The 17,051-nt window shown below is 37.9% G+C and overlaps 9 non-coding genes across 9 annotated transcripts; all 9 read right to left on the minus strand.

The window, feature by feature from the left end:
* Positions 1–631: 631 nt before the first annotated feature.
* TRNAA-CGC (transfer RNA alanine (anticodon CGC)) lies at positions 632–703 on the minus strand. The gene has a single exon. It is a non-coding gene; the product is annotated as a tRNA-Ala (tRNA).
* A 6,248-nt stretch (positions 704–6,951) lies between these two features.
* TRNAA-CGC (transfer RNA alanine (anticodon CGC)) lies at positions 6,952–7,023 on the minus strand. The gene has a single exon. It is a non-coding gene; the product is annotated as a tRNA-Ala (tRNA).
* Positions 7,024–7,874: 851 nt separating this feature from the next.
* TRNAA-CGC (transfer RNA alanine (anticodon CGC)) lies at positions 7,875–7,946 on the minus strand. Its single transcript has one exon. It is a non-coding gene; the product is annotated as a tRNA-Ala (tRNA).
* A 2,698-nt stretch (positions 7,947–10,644) lies between these two features.
* Positions 10,645–10,716, minus strand: TRNAA-CGC (transfer RNA alanine (anticodon CGC)). Its single transcript has one exon. It is a non-coding gene; the product is annotated as a tRNA-Ala (tRNA).
* An 851-nt stretch (positions 10,717–11,567) lies between these two features.
* On the minus strand, positions 11,568–11,639 carry TRNAA-CGC (transfer RNA alanine (anticodon CGC)). The gene has a single exon. It is a non-coding gene; the product is annotated as a tRNA-Ala (tRNA).
* An 851-nt stretch (positions 11,640–12,490) lies between these two features.
* TRNAA-CGC (transfer RNA alanine (anticodon CGC)) lies at positions 12,491–12,562 on the minus strand. The gene has a single exon. It is a non-coding gene; the product is annotated as a tRNA-Ala (tRNA).
* Positions 12,563–14,336: 1,774 nt separating this feature from the next.
* On the minus strand, positions 14,337–14,408 carry TRNAA-CGC (transfer RNA alanine (anticodon CGC)). Its single transcript has one exon. It is a non-coding gene; the product is annotated as a tRNA-Ala (tRNA).
* An 851-nt stretch (positions 14,409–15,259) lies between these two features.
* TRNAA-CGC (transfer RNA alanine (anticodon CGC)) lies at positions 15,260–15,331 on the minus strand. Its single transcript has one exon. It is a non-coding gene; the product is annotated as a tRNA-Ala (tRNA).
* An 851-nt stretch (positions 15,332–16,182) lies between these two features.
* TRNAA-CGC (transfer RNA alanine (anticodon CGC)) lies at positions 16,183–16,254 on the minus strand. Its single transcript has one exon. It is a non-coding gene; the product is annotated as a tRNA-Ala (tRNA).
* Positions 16,255–17,051: the final 797 nt, after the last annotated feature.

Raw genomic sequence — 17,051 nt, forward strand, 5'->3', positions numbered from 1 at the left:
TTTATCATCAGAATCCCCTACTTTTACTAATGAATGGTGTGGATATTGATCAAGTTTTGCTAACTAGAGGGCTGTCTTACATTCTGTTTGGTCATCAGTGTCAGAACTTAGCAGAAGGGCACAAAGGATGCATGCTAAGACTGCCTCTTGGGCATTGCTAGAAAATGCTTCGCAAGACAATCTATGTAGACTTCATATGTTGTCATCATTCCATGCTTTGAAATTTCATTAAGTGCTTGCCCTCCAAGCCCATGTCCATCCTCTTTTTGTTCATAAAGTGGTTGAACTTGTCTCTCAATCTTAATCATTTAGTTCTGCTATATTATTTGTCTCGCTCTTTAATTAAACTTTGCTCGGGTGTTCGCCTTCAGTTCCCACTGAAAATAAAAAATCTATTTCCTACTTACCATATGTTTTCCCACAGTGTAGGAGAATGGCAATAGGCATTCAATGGGAACTTAACTTTGAAAAATGGAATGAAGAAGATGATGAATATAATCATATTTGATTGATTTTTTATGATTTGTGTTCAACTTTGACTATTGCTGTAGAGTACTTTTATTGGTTTGCTTGTTTTCTTTGGCTCTACTAGAGAGTTTACATATGGTAAAAAGCTGTATTTTGTAAAACTTGGAGATGCCGGGGATTGAATCCGGGGCCTCATACATGCGAAGCATGCGCTCTACCACTGAGCTACATCCCCTATAAGCTGCTATTTTTTTATGCAAAAGTGATTGCAGCTTTACATTTCACTAGAGATTTACTACTTTTCAGTGTTATTAGGGATATATTAGAGGATGGAAGCATAACCATTATACCATGCTTGACTGCAAGGACTTTATGGTTTTCATGGGTGATGAGAATGCAAGTAGAAGCCCATTCCAAACTTATTTATTATTTATTTATTAACAGTTTCTTATATAGCGCAGCAAATTCCGTTGCGCTTTACAATTTGAATCAAGATTAACATTATACTGGGTTGTAAAAGACATACATACATGACATACATAAGGGTAAGAGGGCCCTGTTCACAAGCTTACAATCTATAGGGAAATAGGTGTTGATACACAAGGAGAGGTGCTATTGCAAATAGGTCCAGCCCAATTGCAGATATTCTTGGTGGGCTGTATAATCCAATCACACTGAAAAGTTGGCCTAGGGTTAGGAGGATGTTCAATTGAAGAAAGAGAAGATGTGATAAGTGTTTACTATAAGAAGAGAGTTAGATAGGGAGCTATAAAAGGTTAGGTGGGCGGTCCTGGAATCTGATAAGCTTGTCTAAAGAGGTGAGTTTTCAGAGAACGCTTGAATGTTTGGAAACTAGTGGAAAGTCTTATTGTGCATGGGAGGGCATTCCACAGGGTGGGTGCAGCCCGAAAAAAGTCCTGTAACCGTGCATGGGAACAAGTAATGCGCGGGGATGAGAGACGCAGATCTTGTGCAGAACGGAGATGTCGGGTTGGAAGATATTTTGAGATAAGTGAAGAGATGTATGTTGGTGTGGTTTGGTTAATAGCTTTATGTGTGAGTGCAAGTATTTTAAATTGAATACGGTAGAAGACTGGCAGCCAATGGAGGGACTGACAGAGTGGATCAGCAGACACTGAACGTTTGGTGAGAAAGATCAACCTCGCAGCTGCATTCAAAATGGATTGTAGTGGGGAGAGCCTGTTTTTGGGAAGACCAATAAGGAGACTATTGCAATAGTCAATGCGGGAAATTATGAGTGCGTGTATAAGAGTTTTTGCAGTGTCTTGAGTAAGATATGATCGAATTTTGGCTATGTTTCTTAGATGCATGTAACAGGATTTAGAGACAGATTGAATGTGGGGAACAAAAGACAGTTCAGAGTCAAGGATGACACCTAGGCAGCGAGCTTGTGAGGTGGGGTAGATTGTCGAGTTGTCAACAGTAATAGAGATATCAGGTTGGTAACCGCTATTGGCTGGTGGAAATATAATTAATTCTGTTTTGGATATATTAAGTTTGAGGTGGCGAGATGACATCCAAGATGAAATGGCAGAGAGACATTCAGTGACACGGACCAGCACAGATGGTGACAAATCTGGGGAGGATAGGTAAATTTGAGTATCGTCCGCGTACAGATGATACTGAAAACCAAAAGAGCTGATTAGTTTGCCAAGAGAGGTGGTATATATTGAGAAAAGCAGAGGACCTAATACTGAACCTTGTGGTACTCCAACTGATAGAGGTAGCGAAGTGGAGTTAGAATCAGAAAAGCGAACAGTGAAAGAGCGATTAGATAGGTAAGATGAGAACCAAGAAAGGGCTGTGTCTTGAAGACCTATGGATTGTAGTGTTTGTATGAGAAGAGAGTGGTCAACAGTGTCAAAGGCAGCTGAGAGATCTAGAAAAATTAGAAGTGAATAATGGCCTTTAGCCTTGGCAGTGACCAGATCATTTACTACCTTAGCCAGTGCTGTCTCAGTGGAGTGTTGGGAACGAAAGCCTGACTGAAGTGGATCCAATAAGTTGTGGGTGTTAAGAAAGTGTGTGAGGCGAGTGTAGGCAAGTCTCTCCAGTAGCTTGGAGGGGCAAGGTAGCTGGGAGATAGGACGGTAATTTGAGAGAGAGTTAGGGTCAGAATTTTGTTTTTTCAAAATGGGAGTGATCACTGCATGCTTGAACAGTGATGGAAAGATACCAGTAGAGAAAGAGAGATTACAGATTTTAGTTAAGTGTGGAATGAGCACAGGAGACAGAGCTTTACTGATTTGTGAGGGTGTAGGATCAAGAGGAGAGGTAGTAGAGTAGGAGGATGAGAAGAGTGTAGCTACTTCATCTTCATTAGTGGGGTCAAATGATGAGAACGTGCCATTGGGTTCAGGTAGGGAATTGAACAAGACCCTGGCTGAGGAAGTGCATACCATTTCATTTCGGATATTATCAATCTTGTTTTTGAAATAGGAAGCAAGATCTTGTGCACTGATAGTAGCAGGTGGGTTGGGTGATGGAGGGTTAAGAAGTGATTTAAATGTATTAAAAAGTCGCTTGGGGTTAGAGGCTTGGTCAGAGATAACAGATTGGAAATATATCTGTTTGGCATTATCCAGTGCATTACGATAAGAGTGGTAGATTGTCTTATACGTGAGGAAGTCACTTGGAGTATGAGACTTTCGCCACTGACGTTCTACTTTACGTGAGAGTTTTTGTAGGTGTCTTGTGAATTTGGAATGCCACGGCTGACGTCTAAGTCTACGCAGAATGTGATGGGTAGCTGGAGCTACTTCATCAAGGGCTAGTTCTAGGGTCTGGTTCAGGTGTGATACAGCAGTCTCAGGAGAAGTGAAAGTAGAAATAGGTAAGAGTGATTGTTGCAGAGAGGTGGATAGTTGTTCAAAATTAATAGTATTAATATCTCTGCGGGTTTGAGGAGGTTTGGTTGATTTGCTTGGCATTGAGGCTGATGTAATGGAGGAGAGTGTGCAGGCGATAAGGTTATGATCTGAGAGAGGGAAAGGAGAATTAGTGAAATCAGAGACTGAGCATAGTCTGGTAAATACAAGATCAAGGCAGTGGCCATCTTGATGAGTAGAGGAGTCAGTCCATTGGGAGAGGCCAAGAGAGGATGTTAAGGAGAGAAGTTTGGAGGCATGAGGGGATTGTGGACTGTCAATGGGGATATTGAAATCACCCATGATGATGGTGGAGATGTCAGAGGATAGGAAGTGAGGGAGCCAGGCAGAAAAATGTTCCAGAAATTGATTGGGTGGTCCAGGTGGACGATAGATAGCAGCAATGCGCAGAGAGAAAGGAGTGAAAGTCCTAATAGAATGTACTTCAAATGATGTAAATGTAAGGGATAGTACCTGTGGAATAACTGTGTATGTAAAAGATTGGGACAGTAGTATTCCTACTCCACCTCCTTTACTATTACCAGGCCTGGAGGTATGTGTGAAGTGTAGACCACCATGTGAGAGTGCTGCAGGGGAGGCAGTGTCTGTTTGTGTGAGCCATGTTTCTGTTAATGCCAGAAGATTGAGGTTATTAGAAATAAAGAGGTCATGGATGGATGTTAGTTTGTTGCAGACAGAGCGTGCATTCCATAAGGCACATTTCAGTGTTTTGGAGGGTGATGGGAGGCATGTGATGTGTCTGAGGTTTGCTGGATTTATATTCCGTGAGTAGGGCATGTGTGTAGGGCCTGGATTTGGTGATATGTCACCAGCTAAGAGAAGTAGAAGGAGAGAGACATAAATATAGTTCTGTGTTTTGTATGAAAGTTTTTTATGGCAACAGGTTGTGGATGTTATGGTCAATTTAGAAAGATAAGTAAATAGCTCATGTGCGTTCATAAGAGGGGAGTAGATTATTGAGGCTGCAATGTGTACAGAGGGGTGAGCTGCAGGGAGAGTAAAGGATGAAATAACCTTAGAGAACATGCCATGGAGTGAAATAAGAATGAATAATGTATGGTACATGATGGTTTAGAATAAAAAGAGAAAATCCGTAGAATATAAATAGTTATTGTTTGCATTTAGAAATTACCTGCTTTATGATGTTGTTCAATGTTTGTTCAACTGGTTTTTAACTGTTCATTTTGATACTTCATGCATGGGATGCCCAGCTCAATCGAGCCCAGCTCTCTAGATCTGACTAGTAAGATATACTGTGGCTGATTAACATAGGCTACATCTGAGACATGTCCAGCTGACCTAAGGTGTTAAATTGCCTTGTGTTTGATTATGTAAACAACAGCCCAGTTTGCCATCATAAACTATGCTTCACTAACAACAACATCACAAAAATAGGAAATGACTATTGCAACAATTTAAAATATCACATACATTTAAATATGATGAATGAATAAAGTTCAGAGTATGATTGCAGGAGGGTGGATATCACATACATTTAAATATGATGAATGAATAAAGTTCAGAGTATGATTGCAGGAGGGTGGATATCACATACATTTAAATATGATGAATGAATAAAGTTCAGAGTATGATTGCAGGAGGGTGGATATCACATACATTTAAATATGATGAATGAATAAAGTTCAGAGTATGATTGCAGGAGGGTGGATATCACATACATTTAAATATGATGAATGAATAAAGTTCAGAGTATGATTGCAGGAGGGTGGATATCACATACATTTAAATATGATGAATGAATAAAGTTCAGAGTATGATTGCAGGAGGGTGGATATCACATACATTTAAATATGATGAATGAATAAAGTTCAGAGTATGATTGCAGGAGGGTGGATATCACATACATTTAAATATGATGAATGAATAAAGTTCAGAGTATGATTGCAGGAGGGTGGATATCACATACATTTAAATATGATGAATGAATAAAGTTCAGAGTATGATTGCAGGAGGGTGGATATCACATACATTTAAATATGATGAATGAATAAAGTTCAGAGTATGATTGCAGGAGGGTGGATATCACATACATTTAAATATGATGAATGAATAAAGTTCAGAGTATGATTGCAGGAGGGTGGATATCACATACATTTAAATATGATGAATGAATAAAGTTCAGAGTATGATTGCAGGAGGGTGGATATCACATACATTTAAATATGATGAATGAATAAAGTTCAGAGTATGATTGCAGGAGGGTGGATATCACATACATTTAAATATGATGAATGAATAAAGTTCAGAGTATGATTGCAGGAGGGTGGATATCACATACATTTAAATATGATGAATGAATAAAGTTCAGAGTATGATTGCAGGAGGGTGGATATCACATACATTTAAATATGATGAATGAATAAAGTTCAGAGTATGATTGCAGGAGGGTGGATATCACATACATTTAAATATGATGAATGAATAAAGTTCAGAGTATGATTGCAGGAGGGTGGATATCACATACATTTAAATATGATGAATGAATAAAGTTCAGAGTATGATTGCAGGAGGGTGGATATCACATACATTTAAATATGATGAATGAATAAAGTTCAGAGTATGATTGCAGGAGGGTGGATATCACATACATTTAAATATGATGAATGAATAAAGTTCAGAGTATGTTTGCAGGAGGGTGGATATCACATACATTTAAATATGATGAATGAATAAAGTTCAGAGTATGATTGCAGGAGGGTGGATATCACATACATTTAAATATGATGAATGAATAAAGTTCAGAGTATGATTGCAGGAGGGTGGATATCACATACCTGAGAGATGAGAAAAGAAGATGGTTAGATCCAGATAAATGTAATTTGGTTTTTAACTGTTCATTTTGATACTTTATGCATAGGATACTTCATGCATGGGATGCCCAGCTCAATCGGAATGCTCTTAAATTTCTCCATCAGAGACTGGTTTATCATCAGAATCCCCTACTTTTACTAATGAATGGTGTGGATATTGATCAAGTTTTGCTAACTAGAGGGCTGTCTTGCATTCTGTTTGGTCATTTGTGTCAGAACGTAGCAGAAGGGCACAAAGGATGCATGCTATGACTGCCTCTTGGGCATTGCTAGCTAATGCTTCAACAGACAATCTAAGTAGAGTTCATATGTTGTCATCATTCAATGCTTTGAAATTTCATTAAGTGCTTGCCCTCCAAGCCCATGTCCATCCTCTTTTTGTTCACAAAGTGTTTGAACTTGTCTCTCAATCTTAGTCATTTAGTTTTGCTATATTATTTGTCTCGCTCTTTTATTAAACTTTGCTCGGGTAGTCGCCTTCAGTTCCCACTGAAAATAAAAAATCTATTTCCTACTTACCATAAGTTTTCCCTCAGTGTAGGAGAATGGCAATAGGCATTCAATGGGAACTTAACTTTGAAAAATGGAATGAAGAAGATGATGAATATAATCATATTTGATTGATTTTTTATGATTTGTGTTCAACTTTGACTATTGCTGTAGAGTACTTTTATTGGTTTGCTTGTTATCTTTGGCTCTACTAGAGAGTTTACATATGGTAAAAAGCTGTATTTTGTAAAACTTGGAGATGCCGGGGATTGAACCTGGGGCCTCATACATGCGAAGCATGCGCTCTACTACTGAGCTACATCCCCTATGACCTGCTGTTTATTTATACACAAGTGATTGCAGCTTTACATTTCACTAGAGATTTACTACTTTTCAGTGTTATTAGGGATGTAATAGAGGATGGAAGCATAACCATTATACGATGCTTGACTGCAAGGACTTTATGGTTTTCATGGGTGATGAGAAAGCAAGTTGAAGCCCATTCCAAACATTGGAATGCTCTTAAAGTTCTCCATCAGAGACTGGTTTATCATCAGAATCCCCTACTTTTACTAATGAATGGTGTGGATATTGATCAAGTTTTGCTAACTAGAGGGCTGTCTTACATTCTGTTTGGTCATTTGTGTCAGAACTTAGCAGAAGGGCACAAAGGATGCATGCTATGACTGCCTCTTGGACATTGCTAGCTAATGCTTCACCAGACAATCTAAGTAGAGTTCATATGTTGTCATCATTCCATGCTTTGAAATTTCATTAAGTGCTTGCCCTCCAAGCCCATGTCCATCCTCTTTTTGTTCACAAAGTGTTTGAACTTGTCTCTTAATCTTAATCAATTAGTTTTGCTATATTATTTGTCTCGCTCTTTTATTAAACTTTGCTCGGGTAGTCGCCTTCAGTTCCCACTGAAAATAAAAAATCTATTTCCTACTTACCATAAGTTTTCCCTCAGTGTAGGAGAATGGCAATAGGCATTCAATGGGAACTTAACTTTGAAAAATGGAATGAAGAAGATGATGAATATAATCATATTTGATTGATTTTTTATGATTTGTGTTCAACTTTGACTATTGCTGTAGAGTACTTTTATTGGTTTGCTTGTTATCTTTGGCTCTACTAGAGAGTTTACATATGGTAAAAAGCTGTATTTTGTAAAACTTGGAGATGCCGGGGATTGAACCCGGGGCCTCATACATGCGAAGCATGCGCTCTACTACTGAGCTACATCCCCTATGACCTGCTGTTTATTTATACACAAGTGATTGCAGCTTTACATTTCACTAGAGATTTACTACTTTTCAGTGTTATTAGGGATGTAATAGAGGATGGAAGCATAACCATTATACGATGCTTGACTGCAAGGACTTTATGGTTTTCATGGGTGATGAGAAAGCAAGTTGAAGCCCATTCCAAACATTGGAATGCTCTTAAAGTTCTCCATCAGAGACTGGTTTATCATCAGAATCCCCTACTTTTACTAATGAATGGTGTGGATATTGATCAAGTTTTGCTAACTAGAGGGCTGTCTTACATTCTGTTTGGTCATTTGTGTCAGAACTTAGCAGAAGGGCACAAAGGATGCATGCTATGACTGCCTCTTGGACATTGCTAGCTAATGCTTCACCAGACAATCTAAGTAGAGTTCATATGTTGTCATCATTCCATGCTTTGAAATTTCATTAAGTGCTTGCCCTCCAAGCCCATGTCCATCCTCTTTTTGTTCACAAAGTGTTTGAACTTGTCTCTTAATCTTAATCAATTAGTTTTGCTATATTATTTGTCTCGCTCTTTTATTAAACTTTGCTCGGGTAGTCGCCTTCAGTTCCCACTGAAAATAAAAAATCTATTTCCTACTTACCATATGTTTTCCCTCAGTGTAGGAGAATGGCAAAAGGCATTCAATGGGAACTTAACTTTGAAAAATGGAATGAAGAAGATGATGAATATAATCATATTTGATTGATTATTTATGATTTGTATTCAATTTTGACTATTGCTGTAGAGTACTTTTTATGGTTTGCTTGTTAACTTTGGCTCTACTAGAGAGTTTACATATGGTAAAAAGCTGTATTTTGTAAAACTTGGAGATGCCGGGGATAGAATCCGGGGGCTCATACATGCGAAGCATGCGCTCTACCACTGAGCTACATCCCCTATAAGCTGCTATTATTTTATGCACAAGTGATTGCAGCTTTACATTTCACTAGAGATTTACTACTTTTCAGTGTCATTAGGGATATATTAGAGGATGGAAGCATAACCATTATACCATGCTTGACTGCAAGGACTTTATAGTTTTCATGGCTGATGAGAATGCAAGTAGATGCCCATTCCAAACACTGGAATGCTCTTAAAGTTCTCCATCAGAGACTGGTTTATCATCAGAATCCCCTACTTTTACTAATGAATGGTGTGGATATTGATCAAGTTTTGCTAACTAGAGGGCTGTCTTACATTCTGTTTGGTCATCAGTGTCAGAACTTAGCAGAAGGGCACAAAGGATGCATGCTAAGACTGCCTCTTGGGCATTGCTAGAAAATGCTTCACAAGACAATCTATGTAGACTTCATATGTTGTCATCATTCCATGCTTTGAAATTTCATTAAGTGCTTGCCCTCCAAGCCCATGTCCATCCTCTTTTTGTTCATAAAGTGGTTGAACTTGTCTCTCAATCTTAATCATTTAGTTCTGCTATATTATTTGTCTCGCTCATTTATTAAACTTTGCTCGGGTGTTTGCCTTCAGTTCCCACTGAAAATAAAAAAATCTATTTCCTACTTACCATATGTTTTCCCACAGTGTAGGAGAATGGCAATAGGCATTCAATGGGAACTTAACTTTGAAAAATGGAATGAAGAAGATGATGAATATAATCATATTTGATTGATTTTTTATGATTTGTGTTCAACTTTGACTATTGCTGTAGAGTACTTTTATTGGTTTGCTTGTTTTCTTTGTCTCTACTAGAGAGTTTACATATGGTAAAAAGCTGTATTTTGTAAAACTTGGAGATGCCGGGGATTGAATCCGGGGGCTCATACATGTGAAGCATGCGCTCTACCACTGAGCTACATCCCCTATAAGCTGCTATTATTTTATGCACAAGTGATTGCAGCTTTACATTTCACTAGAGATTTACTACTTTTCAGTGTTATTAAGGATATATTAGAGGATGGAAGCATAACCATTATACCATGCTTGACTGCAAGGACTTTATGGTTTTCATGGCTGATAACAATTCAAGTAGATGCCCATTCCAAACACTGGAATGCTCTTAAAGTTCTCCATCAGAGACTGGTTTATCATCAGAATCCCCTACTTTTACTAATGAATGGTGTGGATATTGATCAAGTTTTGCTAACTAGAGGGCTGTCTTACATTCTGTTTGGTCATCAGTGTCAGAACTTAGCAGAAGGTCAAAAAGGATGCATGCTATGACTGCCTCTTGGGCATTGCTAGCTAATGCTTCACCAGACAATCTATGTAGAGTTGATATGTTGTCATCATTCCATGCTTTGAAATTTCATTAAGTGCTTGCCCTCCAAGCCCATGTCCATCCTCTTTTTGTTCACAAAGTGTTTGAACTTGTCTCTCAATCTTAATCATATAGTTCTGCTATATTATTTGTCTCGCTCTTTTATTAAACTTTGCTCAGGTAGTCGCCTTCAGTTCCCACTGAGAATAAAAAATCTATTTCCTACTTACCATAGGTTTTCCCTCAGTGTAGGAGAATGGCAATTGGCATTCAATAGGAACTTAACTTTGAAAACTGGAATGAAGAAAATGATGAATATAATCATATTTGATTTATTTTTTATGATTTGTATTCAACTTTAACTATTGCTGTAGAGTACTTTTATTGGTTTGCTTGTTTTCTTTGGCTCTACTAGAGAGTTTACATATGGTAAAAAGCTGTATTTTGTAAAACTTGGAGATGCTGGGGATTGAATCCAGGGCCTCATACATGCGAAGCATGCGCTCTACCACTGAGCTACATCCCCTATGAGCTGCTATTTTCTTATGCACAAGTGATTGCAGCTTTACATTTCACTAGAGATTTACTACTTTTCAGTGTCATTAGGGATATATTAGAGGATGGAAGCATAGCCATTATACCATGCTTGACTGCAAGGACTTTATAGTTTTCATGGCTGATGAGAATGCAAGTAGATGCCCATTCCAAACACTGGAATGCTCTTAAAGTTCTCCATCAGAGACTGGTTTATCATCAGAATCCCCTACTTTTACTAATGAATGGTGTGGATATTGATCAAGTTTTGCTAACTAGAGGGCTGTCTTACATTCTGTTTGGTCATCAGTGTCAGAACTTAGCAGAAGGGCACAAAGGATGCATGCTAAGACTGCCTCTTGGGCATTGCTAGAAAATTCTTCGCAAGACAATCTATGTAGACTTCATATGTTGTCATCATTCCATGCTTTGAAATTTCATTAAGTGCTTGCCCTCCAAGCCCATGTCCATCCTCTTTTTGTTCATAAAGTGGTTGAACTTGTCTCTCAATCTTAATCATTTAGTTCTGCTATATTATTTGTCTCGCTCTTTTATTAAACTTTGCTCAGGTAGTCGCCTTCAGTTCCCACTGAAAATAAAAAATCTATTTCCTACTTACCATATGTTTTCCCACAGTGTAGGAGAATGGCAATAGGCATTCAATGGGAACTTAACTTTGAAAAATGGAATGAAGAAGATGATGAATATAATCATATTAGATTGATTTTTTATGATTTGTGTTCAACTTTGACTATTGCTGTAGAGTACTTTTATTGGTTTGCTTGTTTTCTTTGGCTCTACTAGAGAGTTTACATATGGTAAAAAGCTGTATTTTGTAAAACTTTGAGATGCCGGGGATTGAATCCGGGGCCTCATACATGCGAAGCATGCGCTCTACCACTGAGCTACATCCCCTATAAGCTGCTATTTTTTTATGGAAAAGTGATTGCAGCTTTACATTTCACTAGAGATTTACTACTTTTCAGTGTTATTAGGGATATATTAGAGGATGGAAGCATAACCATTATACGATGCTTGACTGCAAGGACTTTATGGTTTTCATGGGTGATGAGAATGCAAGTAGAAGCCCATTCCAAACTTTGGAATGCTCTTAAATTTCTCCATCAGAGACTGGTTTATCATCAGAATCCCCTACTTTTACTAATGAATGGTGTGGATATTGATCAAGTTTTGCTAACTAGAGGGCTGTCTTGCATTCTGTTTGGTCATTTGTGTCAGAACGTAGCAGAAGGGCACAAAGGATGCATGCTATGACTGCCTCTTGGGCATTGCTAGCTAATGCTTCAACAGACAAACTAAGTAGAGTTCATATGTTGTCATCATTCAATGCTTTGAAATTTCATTAAGTGCTTGCCCTCCAAGCCCATGTCCATCCTCTTTTTGTTCACAAAGTGTTTGAACTTGTCTCTCAATCTTAATCATTTAGTTTTGCTATATTATTTGTCTCGCTCTTTTATTAAACTTTGCTCGGGTAGTCGCCTTCAGTTCCCACTGAAAATAAAAAATCTATTTCCTACTTACCATAAGTTTTCCCTCAGTGTAGGAGAATGGCAATAGGCATTCAATGGGAACTTAACTTTGAAAAATGGAATGAAGAAGATGATGAATATAATCATATTTGATTGATTTTTTATGATTTGTGTTCAACTTTGACTATTGCTGTAGAGTACTTTTATTGGTTTGCTTGTTATCTTTGGCTCTACTAGAGAGTTTACATATGGTAAAAAGCTGTATTTTGTAAAACTTGGAGATGCCGGGGATTGAACCCGGGGCCTCATACATGCGAAGCATGCGCTCTACTACTGAGCTACATCCCCTATGACCTGCTGTTTATTTATACACAAGTGATTGCAGCTTTACATTTCACTAGAGATTTACTACTTTTCAGTGTTATTAGGGATGTAATAGAGGATGGAAGCATAACCATTATACGATGCTTGACTGCAAGGACTTTATGGTTTTCATGGGTGATGAGAAAGCAAGTTGAAGCCCATTCCAAACATTGGAATGCTCTTAAAGTTCTCCATCAGAGACTGGTTTATCATCAGAATCCCCTACTTTTACTAATGAATGGTGTGGATATTGATCAAGTTTTGCTAACTAGAGGGCTGTCTTACATTCTGTTTGGTCATTTGTGTCAGAACTTAGCAGAAGGGCACAAAGGATGCATGCTATGACTGCCTCTTGGACATTGCTAGCTAATGCTTCACCAGACAATCTAAGTAGAGTTCATATGTTGTCATCATTCCATGCTTTGAAATTTCATTAAGTGCTTGCCCTCCAAGCCCATGTCCATCCTCTTTTTGTTCACAAAGTGTTTGAACTTGTCTCTTAATCTTAATCAATTAGTTTTGCTATATTATTTGTCTCGCTCTTTTATTAAACTTTGCTCGGGTAGTCGCCTTCAGTTCCCACTGAAAATAAAAAATCTATTTCCTACTTACCATATGTTTTCCCTCAGTGTAGGAGAATGGCAAAAGGCATTCAATGGGAACTTAACTTTGAAAAATGGAATGAAGAAGATGATGAATATAATCATATTTGATTGATTATTTATGATTTGTATTCAATTTTGACTATTGCTGTAGAGTACTTTTTATGGTTTGCTTGTTAACTTTGGCTCTACTAGAGAGTTTACATATGGTAAAAAGCTGTATTTTGTAAAACTTAGAGATTCTCGGGATTGAACCCGGGGCCTCATACATGCGAAGCATGCGCTCTACCACTGAGATACATCCCCTATGAGCTGCTATTTTCTTATACACAAGTGATTGCAGCTTTACATTTCACTAGAGATTTACTACTTTTCAGTGTTATTAGGGATATCTTAGAGGATGGAAGCATAACCATTATACCATGCTTGACTGCAAGGACTTTATGGTTTTCATGGCTGATGACAATTCAAGTAGATGCCCATTCCAAACACTGGAATGCTCTTAAAGTTCTCCATCAGAGACTGGTTTATCATCAGAATCCCCTACTTTTACTAATGAATGGTGTGGATATTGATCAAGTTTTGCTAACTAGAGGGCTGTCTTACATTCTGTTTGGTCATCAGTGTCAGAACTTAGCAGAAGGTCAAAAAGGATGCATGCTAAGACTGCCTCTTGGGCATTGCTAGCTAATGCTTCACCAGACAATCTATGTAGAGTTGATATGTTGTCATCATTCCATGCTTTGAAATTTCATTAAGTGCTTGCCCTCCAAGCCCATTTCCATCCTCTTTTTGTTCACAAAGTGTTTGAACTTGTCTCTCAATCTTAATCATTTAGTTCTGCTATATTATTTGTCTCGCTCTTTTATTAAACTTTGCTCAGGTAGTCGCCTTCAGTTCCCACTGAGAATAAAAAATCTATTTCCTACTTACCATATGTTTTCCCTCAGTGTAGGAGAATGGCAATTGGCATTCAATAGGAACTTAACTTTGAAAACTGGAATGAAGAAGATGATGAATATAATCATATTTGATTTATTTTTTATGATTTGTATTCAACTTTGACTATTGCTGTAGAGTACTTTTATTGGTTTGCTTGTTTTCTTTGGCTCTACTAGAGCGTTTACATATGGTAAAAAGCTGTATTTTGTAAAACTTGGAGATGCTGGGGATTGAATCCGGGGCCTCATACATGCGAAGCATGCGCTCTACCACTGAGCTACATCCCCTATGAGCTGCTATTTTCTTATGCACAAGTGATTGCAGCTTTACATTTCACTAGAGATTTACTACTTTTCAGTGTCATTAGGGATATTATAGAGGATGGAAGCATAACCATTATACCATGCTTGACTGCAAGGACTTTATAGTTTTCATGGCTGATGAGAATGCAAGTTGATGCCCATTCCAAACACTGGAATGCCCTTAAAGTTCTCCATCAGAGACTGGTTTATCATCAGAATCCCCTACTTTTACTAATGAATGGTGTGGATATTGATCAAGTTTTGCTAACTAGAGGGCTGTCTTACATTATGTTTGGTCATCAGTGTCAGAACTTAGCAGAAGGGCACAAAGGATGCATGCTAAGACTGCCTCTTGGGCATTGCTAGAAAATGCTTCACAAGACAATCTATGTAGACTTCATATGTTGTCATCATTCCATGCTTTGAAATTTCATTAAGTGCTTGCCCTCCAAGCCCATGTCCATCCTCTTTTTGTTCATAAAGTGGTTGAACTTGTCTCTCAATCTTAATCATTTAGTTCTGCTATATTATTTGTCTCGCTCATTTATTAAACTTTGCTCGGTTGTTCGCCTTCAGTTCCCACTGAAAATAAAAAAATCTATTTCCTACTTACCATATGTTTTCCCACAGTGTAGGAGAATGGCAATAGGCATTCAATGGGAACTTAACTTTGAAAATGGAATGAAGAAGATGATGAATATTATCATATTTGATTGATTTTTTATGATTTGTGTTCAACTTTGACTATTGCTGTAGAGAACTTTTATTGGTTTGCTTGTTAACTTTGGCTCTACTAGAGAGTTTATATATGGTAAAAAGCTGTATTTTGTAAAACTTAGAGATTCTGGGGATTGAACCCGGGGCCTCATACATGCGAAGCATGCGCTCTACCACTGAGCTACATCCCCTATGAGCTGCTATTTTCTTAGGCACAAGTGATTGCAGCTTTACATTTCACTAGAGATTTACTACTTTTCAGTGTTATTAGGGATATCTTAGAGGATGGAAGCATAACCATTATACCATGCTTGACTGCAAGGACTTTATGGTTTTCATGGCTGATGAGAATGCAAGTAGATGCCCATTCCAAACACTGGAATGCTCTTAAAGTTCTCCATCAGAGACTGGTTTATCATCAGAATCCCCTACTTTTACTAATGAATGGTGTGGATATTGATCAAGTTTTACTAACTAGAGGGCTGTCTTGCATTCTGTTTGGTCATTTGTGTCAGAACGTAGCAGAAGGGCACAAAGGATGCATGCTATGACTGCCTCTTGGGCATTGCTAGCTAATGCTTCAACAGACAAACTAAGTAGAGTTCATATGTTGTCATCATTCAATGCTTTGAAATTTCATTAAGTGCTTGCCCTCCAAGCCCATGTCCATCCTCTTTTTGTTCACAAAGTGTTTGAACTTGTCTCTCAATCTTAATCATTTAGTTTTGCTATATTATTTGTCTCGCTCTTTTATTAAACTTTGCTCGGGTAGTCGCCTTCAGTTCCCACTGAAAATAAAAAATCTATTTCCTACTTACCATAAGTTTTCCCTCAGTGTAGGAGAATGGCAATAGGCATTCAATGGGAACTTAACTTTGAAAAATGGAATGAAGAAGATGATGAATATAATCATATTTGATTGATTTTTTATGATTTGTGTTCAACTTTGACTATTGCTGTAGAGTACTTTTATTGGTTTGCTTGTTATCTTTGGCTCTACTAGAGAGTTTACATATGGTAAAAAGCTGTATTTTGTAAAACTTGGAGATGCCGGGGATTGAACCCGGGGCCTCATACATGCGAAGCATGCGCTCTACTACTGAGCTACATCCCCTATGACCTGCTGTTTATTTATACACAAGTGATTGCAGCTTTACATTTCACTAGAGATTTACTACTTTTCAGTGTTATTAGGGATGTAATAGAGGATGGAAGCATAACCATTATACGATGCTTGACTGCAAGGACTTTATGGTTTTCATGGGTGATGAGAAAGCAAGTTGAAGCCCATTCCAAACATTGGAATGCTCTTAAAGTTCTCCATCAGAGACTGGTTTATCATCAGAATCCCCTACTTTTACTAATGAATGGTGTGGATATTGATCAAGTTTTGCTAACTAGAGGGCTGTCTTACATTCTGTTTGGTCATTTGTGTCAGAACTTAGCAGAAGGGCACAAAGGATGCATGCTATGACTGCCTCTTGGACATTGCTAGCTAATGCTTCACCAGACAATCTAAGTAGAGTTCATATGTTGTCATCATTCCATGCTTTGAAATTTCATTAAGTGCTTGCCCTCCAAGCCCATGTCCATCCTCTTTTTGTTCACAAAGTGTTTGAACTTGTCTCTTAATCTTAATCAATTAGTTTTGCTATATTATTTGTCTCGCTCTTTTATTAAACTTTGCTCGGGTAGTCGCCTTCAGTTCCCACTGAAAATAAAAAATCTATTTCCTACTTACCATATGTTTTCCCTCAGTGTAGGAGAATGGCAAAAGGCATTCAATGGGAACTTAACTTTGAAAAATGGAATGAAGAAGATGATGAATATAATCATATTTGATTGATTATTTATGATTTGTATTCAATTTTGACTATTGCTGTAGAGTACTTTTTATGGTTTGCTTGTTAA

The sequence above is a fragment of the Taudactylus pleione genome, unplaced genomic scaffold (assembly GCF_031769625.1).
Source record: "Taudactylus pleione unplaced genomic scaffold, aTauple2 ptg000070l, whole genome shotgun sequence".
NCBI lineage: Eukaryota > Metazoa > Chordata > Amphibia > Anura > Myobatrachidae > Taudactylus > Taudactylus pleione.